The sequence below is a fragment of the Empidonax traillii genome, unplaced genomic scaffold (genome assembly GCF_003031625.1).
Source record: "Empidonax traillii isolate 1590-97213 ecotype Southwest subspecies unplaced genomic scaffold, ASM303162v1 scaffold960:size377693, whole genome shotgun sequence".
NCBI lineage: Eukaryota > Metazoa > Chordata > Aves > Passeriformes > Tyrannidae > Empidonax > Empidonax traillii.
The window spans coordinates 144,619-152,719 of NW_020956153.1; positions in this window are offsets into that span (position 1 = coordinate 144,619).

The window sequence follows — 8,101 nt, forward strand, 5'->3', positions numbered from 1 at the left end:
AACTGGTTCCTGTAACAAACTCTAAAAGAAATTTGAGAAAACATTTGTTGCTAACTATATGCCCCTTGCATATCATTTTCTGCTTAACAACAACTACTGCTGATATTGTCAGGTTTTGTCCAGAAAAACCATCATAACTATTTTAAACATGAACCTTTATTTATAAAGGGAGAAAATATCTGAAATTCAAAGTATTTCCATGTAGGCACAATTTTCTGGATGAAAACAATAATTCTGAAAACATTATCCTTACATTTTACTGACAACAAAGGTCTCTGTTCTCTATATCCTGGAGACTTTTCTCAATAAAAATAGAAAATAGCTGGACATAGAGTATTTTTCTCAAGCTAATACAGAGCTCACAGAATAAAACAGTTTGTAATTTGCTCTCAGGAATAGAATGCGTTGTAGCTTTTGTCAAAATAGGGCAGGAAAAATAAAATTATGTGTATTTCCATAGAGAAACTGTAAAAGGAATGGATGTGAAACATTCAGTATATGTTGGGGAACATTCAGTAAATACTGCTGACACTGTTTAATTGCAGGAGGGAGTTTTGGAGTGTGGTCATTGAGAATGTCTTGAATGAACTACTTCATTACTCAATTGTTAAGAATTGGTATGTAAACTACTATGCAAATTTAATATATATAATACTTTTAGTATTTTCAAAAAAACTTCTTTTGAGTATATATATCCTCTTCTGTTTTGGGCAACAAATTGAAGGAATAACCATTGTTAATAAGAGAATCACTCATAAAGATGCCCTCCTTGTTTTGCTGCTTGTCAACAGAGTGGATCTCATGAGCAAAGGGGAGACTGGAGGCCACCTTGGTCACAGCGACCATGAGGGGATCAAGTTTAAAATCTCTGTTGACAAGAAAAGTGCCAGCAAAACCTCAGCTCTGGACATGAGGAGTGCAGACTTCAGGCTGCTCAGCAAATTACCCAGTACTGTCCACTGGGGAAATGTTTTTGCAGATGCTGGGTTCCATCAGTGCTGCTCATTTTTGAAACATCACCTCCTAGGGACACAGGAGCAGGCAATTCTCAAATGTCAGAAGTCAGGCAGGTGAGGCAAAAGGGTGACTTGGCTGAGCAGGGATTCTTTGCTTCTCTCTTCAGTTTGGATGATGGACCAAGGAGGTCTCATTACCTTGAGCTGGAGGACCATGACTGTGAGAATGATTAAATCTCAGTCAATCCTGAAATTGTGCGGGATCTGCTGCTCCAGCTGGATCCCTACAAATCTATGGGGCCTGATGGGATTTACCCCAGAATCCTCAAAGAGCTGGGTTTGCCAGATGTCATTGCACAACCTCTCTCAATGATTTTTGAGCTGTCCTGAGAATCCAGAGAGATCCTAGCTGACTGGAAGCTGGCAAATGTTGTCCCAGTTTTCAAGAAGGACAAGAAGCAGGACTTCAGAAATTAAAGACCCCTCAATCTCACTTCAGTGCCTCATAAAGTGATGGAGAACATTATTCTGGGAGGTACTGGAAAAGATCTGAAAGACAATGCAGTCATTGTTCACAGCCAGCACAGCTTCAAAGTCCTTCTTATCCAACCTGGTTTCCTTTCATGACAGGATAACCCATCCAGTTGATCAAGGGAAGCCAATTGATGTAATCTTTTTGGATTTCAGGAAAGTTTTCAATACTGTCTCTCACAGGACTCTTCTGGACAAAATGTCCAGCACACAGCTGGATAAACACATCATGTGGTGGGTGAGCAATTGGCTCATGAGTGGAGCACAGAGGGTAACATGAATGGGATAACATCAGACTGGAGACCTGTTCCTAGTGTTGTTCTGCAGGATTCAATTTTAGGGCCTGTGCTCTTCCGCATCTTCATAAATTACTTGGATGCAGGGCTGGTAGGGATATTAAGCAAGTTGGCAGATGACACAAAACTGAGAGGAGCTGCCGATTCCCTTGAAGACAAGGAGACCTTGCAGAGAGACCTCAACAAATTGGAGGACTGGATGATCACCAACTACATGGTAAAGGGCTGCTGCACCTGGGATGGGGCAACCCTCAATTTATGTACAGATTGGGGAATGAGATGTTGGAAAGCAGTGCCACAGAAAGGGACCTGGGGGTCCTGGTCGATGGCAAATCGAATGTGAGTCAGCACTGCCCTGGCAGCCAGGAGGGCCAACAGTGTCCTAGGGGGCAACAGACAAAGACAGTCAAGTAAGGGAATTGTCTTGCTCTGCTCTGCACTTGGGCAACCTCACCTTGAATATTGTGTGCAGTTTTGGGCACCATAATAAAGAAAAGGTATTAAGCTGCTAGAGAGTGTCCAAAGGAGGGCAACTAAGATGGTGAAGGGCCTTGAAGGGAAGCCATATGAGGAACAGCTGAGGTCACTTGGTCTATTCAGCCTAGAAAAGAGGAGACTGAGGGGAGATCTCAATGCAGTTACAACTTTCTCGTGAGGGGAAGGGGACGGGCAGGCACTGATCTCTTCTTTATGGTGATCATTGACAGGACCTGAGGGAATGGCCTGAAGTTGTGTCAGGGGAGGTTTAGGTTAGATATTAGAAAAAGCTTCTTCACCCAGAGGGTGACTTGGCCCTGTAACAGGCTCCCCAGGAAGTGGTCACAGCACCAAGCCTGAGAGAGTTCAGGAAGTGTTTCAACAACACTCTCAGGCACATAGTGTGACTCTTGGGAATGGTCCTGTGCAGTGAGTTCAACTCGATGATCCTTGTGGGTTCCTTTCAACTCAGCACATTCTGTGATTCTGTGATTCTGTGATTTGGTACTAAATATTAAGGTAACCATGACAATGGTGTCAGTAGCAATACTCAACTGATTGACAATAATGACAGTATGTAAGCAATGGAACATGAGCCTTTAAGGGAGCAGCATATTCTGACACAGAATAACTATTATGAGCACTCACTGGCTTATGCTTTCTTTCATTTATGATAAAGGTCCTTATTCCCAGAGGTGCTGCATGTAATTGAGCTTTTAGCAGAGTGGGATGAGTCAGCAATACGTATAACAGCTATTCAAATCTATTTAGATAAGAAAGAACACACTGCTATAAGCCAGAGTTTTTTACTTACACTGTTGATATAAATCATTATGGACTGAAGAATTCTATGCAGTAATAGTTGCATATTTGAGTAAATTCAGATTGGTCAGCAAATTTATCAAAGTGTACTATGTTCGATCAGAAATACACTTAGTAGTCATATTTCCAAATCTCAGAAAATTAAACATTTGGAAGAGGTTCTTAAGAGTGAAAACAGAATATGCAGTTAAGTCTGAGGCTCTGTAGTCTGTGTGCAACTCTTTCCTAGTCCAGGGAATTCCCTGATCACTTGGGTTGTTGAGCTTGGAGAAGGCTGAGAGCATATACAAATAGTGAATTTTGTAGTGAATTGTTTAGCCCTAGGATTGGGCTAAACATATTCTGAAAGAAATTCATGGAATTTCAGCTGCAGTTTTCATTTGGAGGGCTATACACAGGGTTGATCTTTTTCTCCCTTTTTTAAGAATGTCCTGAAGTTATTTCCAGAATTTTTTATCCTATCTTGCAACTGAATGCAGACCATTCTTTCAAAGGCAGTCTCTGGACTTTAGATTACAGTTACTTCATAAAATAAAAACAAACAAACAGACAAAAACACAACAAAAACCCTATAACTCTAGTCGAAGGGGTCTCTCCAGCTTTTATTTGACCATTTTTCAACTCTTTCTTTCAGATAAAATGACGTTATTGGTAGATTAATTTGAAGACCACCCCCTCTTCCATCTCCTACCTTCACCTTAGATATGCACTTACGCCAATAAGCGTGATGAGTCAGGGCAGTTTACTGCTTTCTTGGTGCAGGAGTGATTGTCTGTGGGAGTGTGCATTTATTCATGAGAAAGGGAAAAATGATCCCTGAATAGGAAGAGGAGGATAAAAGGGAGTAAGTACATCAAAATGGCATCACAGAATTTCAACTGTAAGACAGAGTTTGCCGGAGAGACTGAAATGTGGATGATGTTATCCAGGCTTGTTTATGCATAACAAAGCATATAAATATGCATTTCAAATCTTGAATTTATTTACAAAACATGTAACTTCCATGTGAATCCGATAAAACAGGATGGGTAAGGAGCCAATCCACCCAAGGAGGAAGACACACAAATTTTAATTCTCTGGTAAACTCCAGTAAAGCATAATATACATAATAAGAGTACCTACCAAGTTTTGTGGCTCTGCATTTCTAGCCACTGAAGACAGTCAGTATTCCACGCAGCAGAGCATGGGTTAAAGTTCCACCAGCAACTAGAGCCATGATAACTGGAAGCAGAAAAAAACCAGACATGGAGAAGCAACATAACACAGCCCAATGTAAGGCTGCATTTGATACTATATTAGTCCTCCAAAGATGGATATGACGTCTTTAGAGAGTATCATCATGTTATGTTGTTGCCTGGGTGGGAGGACAAACTTTGCCTGGGATAAGTAGGTGAGATGGAGACAGAAAGGGGGTACCTGCTTTCTTCCAGATGTATCATCGTGTTCCACCTCATCTTTAACATCTACTTACTCTCAGGTACAAAAAGAGAGTATTTCATGGGGTGCTGACTGAAGGCTTTTTCATTTATCAGAAGAACTGGATAAACGCTGAATGAGAGCTACTACTGCTAGTAAGATGAGCAGAAGTTATCTCACACTGCAGTTTAAATGGGAATTAGGAGAATATATTGGAAGCTGGATATTCAAATATGTGTTTTTCATAGTATTTCATGACATCTACTGGAACTAAACAATCATGTTTCCTGAGATCCTTTGTATTTCATATAATAGCAGATAACAAATTGATGTTTAAGAAATAAGATATTCCAAGGTGGTAGATTTATCTAGAATTCTGCATGAGCACATCTTCTTATATAGTGGGTGTTAACACTTATATACTCTTCCTCACTTATGTCACCTGACTGTTTCTTTATGAGTATTTCCTTTCCTTCAAATTAAAATACTAGGTATTTCCTAATCTGCTATCTATTTGGAGAAATATAGAAACAGGAAAAAATAATATCTATTATATAGATATATAGACATACATGCACATGTATACAAAGCTTAGATGAAATCTTCCTGATTGGACATGAATTCTTGGACATAGGAAAGTTATGAACTGGATGAGATCTACAAAGCTGAAACTCTAAACTGCAGAAGAACTAAGAATTATTTTAGCTACAGGAAACATTTGACATTCATTATTTCTAGCATATCCCTCCATTCTTGTCCTTTTCAAAGAGCTCAGAAGAATCTGTATTCATAATGATAGTCTGAATGACCCCACATGTAAAAATAAAATCATAGAAGAAACAGGAAAAGAAATATAATGCTTTCTATGCACGAGACTTCTGCAATAGAGGAAGGAAGAAAAATGCCTACAGGATGCAAGAAATGTCTCTGTGATAAGATTGGCCACAAGAAAAAGCTTTTGTTCTCTTTTTTTGGTAGTCATTAAGCAGTATATAGGCATACAGTCAGTTGCTTCAGGTTTTTGGGTTTTGTTTTGGTTTGAGGTTTTTTTATTTTTTTAATCCTGTTATCATGAAAAGGTGCATGACATTAAAACTATCTTCCAAAAAATAGACCCTTTTTATTTTAAGCAGGACTGGCTTTTAGTAATAAAATAGTCAACATTTTCCTAATGTAACTCCAAAAAAGTCTCCTAATGTAGTATATTTCTACAGAGTTAGGTTTATGGTCATTTATTTCATAAAAATATCTCTATTTTTATGACATTTTCTGAGTACTGGTTGTCCTAATTCATGAATTACACATATTCAGAAGTGCATGAATTACAGACACTTATTTTAAAATTCTTTTTTAAACACTGTTTCCAGCCTTCTAACTGGGTTAGGAAATAAGTGAATTTATTTCCCTTTAGGGTCTGAAACTGTATAGCAGACTTCAAATGGAAAACATAAAAAAAGCTCAAGAAACAGGGCTTTATTGAAACAAAACTACTCATATAAGAAGCATTGAATATGTTCAAGCATTAGCTGAACTGAGGATGATCCTTGCACCTTACTCGTAAAAAAACACAAACACAACCAACCAACATGTAGGTATCCTTCTCTTCTACTTGTGTTTTTATCTATTTCAGTTGTTACATACTTAAAGCAGAAGCTCCTTACCTCTCTGCACTAGAATGACCTTGGCTATGTAAGAGACATTATAATGTTATGACTAACTAATATTGTACCCAGTTTCCAGACCACTTAGAAACATTTACTTTATTGAAAATATTATTACTTACTAATAGTGGCTACAAATCAGACTTGGATCATGACTCAATGACTTTTTTCATAAGCAAAACACCCTACATTTAATATCTTTTCCATTGTTTTTGACGTGTAAATTATTCCTTCCCAGGGAAGGCTGCATACTAAAGGTACTGTGTTGTTCAGAAAATGTGCCGTTCGAGAATGTGGTTTTTTTTAATCGGCAGGAAGAGTTTGCAGCTCTGCATATCAAGAGCTTTACCTCAAAACAGGTTTTGGGTAATCAATTGTGGTTCTTGCTGAATCAGGTGAAATTTACGAGGAACCATCTTGGCTATTCATTTCAGTCCCGTCCGTCCCCCCCCCCCCTCCCCCGAACAAAATGGGTAGGAATTGAGTGAAGACAGCCCTTTTAAATCTCTACCATTAAACACAAACATCTTAGTAGCTCCTGCATGCCACTGGAAGAAACCACAGGTATCAGCAATGTCTCAGGGAATTTGCTGGATGTAAATGTGACATGGAAAGGCATTTTATCTTCCATTTCAACACAGAGACAAACCTTCTCTAAGGACTTTCTAAAAGCAATTCAGAATTCAACATAACGATAATAAAAGCTTAGCTATAATTTACATATTGAAAAAGTATGCAAAACCAGAAAGTGTTTAAAATTCCTTTTAAAAAGTTGAATTATTCTTTAGTCATTGTTGAAAGAAAAGAAAGAAAGAAAGAAAGAAAGAAAGAAAGAAAGAAAGAAAGAAAGAAAGAAAGAAAGAAAGAAAGAAAGAAAAGAAAGAAAGAAAAAAAGAAAGAAAGAAAGAAAGAAAGAAAGAAAGAAAGAAAGAAAGAAAGAAAGAAAGAAAGAAAGAAAGAAAGAAAAGGAAAAGGAAAAGGAAAAGGAAAAGGAAAAGGAAAAGGAAAAGGAAAAGGAAAAGGAAAAGGAAAAGGAAAAGGAAAAGGAAAAGGAAAAGGAAAAGGAAAAGGAAAAGGAAAAGGAAAAGGAAAAGGAAAAGGGTGGATCTTCTCTGTGAATTGTCTAAGACCCTCAGCCACTGAATATTTTACAGCAGTTACTCCAGAATAGGTCCATTACTACAGCACTGACCTTGCCCTTAGGAGCAACAGTTCCATTTTGCCAGGTCCTCTGTATTCAGTTTTATCATCGAAATCACTGACCATTAATAAGCAAGTTCTTATCAATAAAAAGAAGCAGAGATCACACCACCAAGTACTCATTTTCTATTATAAATTCCCAGTTTCATTTCCTGTATTTCTCAAAATTGGTTTGCCCTGGAAAATATCACTGTCTCAGAAGAAAAAAACAGAGTTTCATTCCCATTGCCTTTGTTGGTTTGTTTTGCAGGCATTATAAAATCCCTTTTGTTCTACTTCTGCTTCAAATCCCTCTTGATGATTGACACTATCCTTTTTTTAGCAACAAAGTTAAGTAGTAACTTACAAATCCATTGGAAATATGTGTAAAATCTATAGCTTGAAAGGAAGTATTTCTTATTTATGAATGACTTTAATTCATTATTTTGCATTTGTTTCGACATTGGCCCTGCTCACGCTGCCCTGTTAGTTATGCATATTTCACTGGGTGCAGCAATGGTTATTATATACCTGCACATGTATTTTACCCCAGTTACCTACACACTGTAGCAGACAGTCCTCTGCTTGCCACTGGGGTACTCCCAGCACTCAACACCCCCCTCATGACTCTGCCTGTTTCACTAAATCAGATACTTAGCCAGGTTGGGGACTCCACTTTCTAAGTGAGTGAGTTTTTTCTCTGCTAGAGCAATGTCCATTGAAGGACTTCCTGAGCTGGGAAGACTAGACACAGACAGAGGCT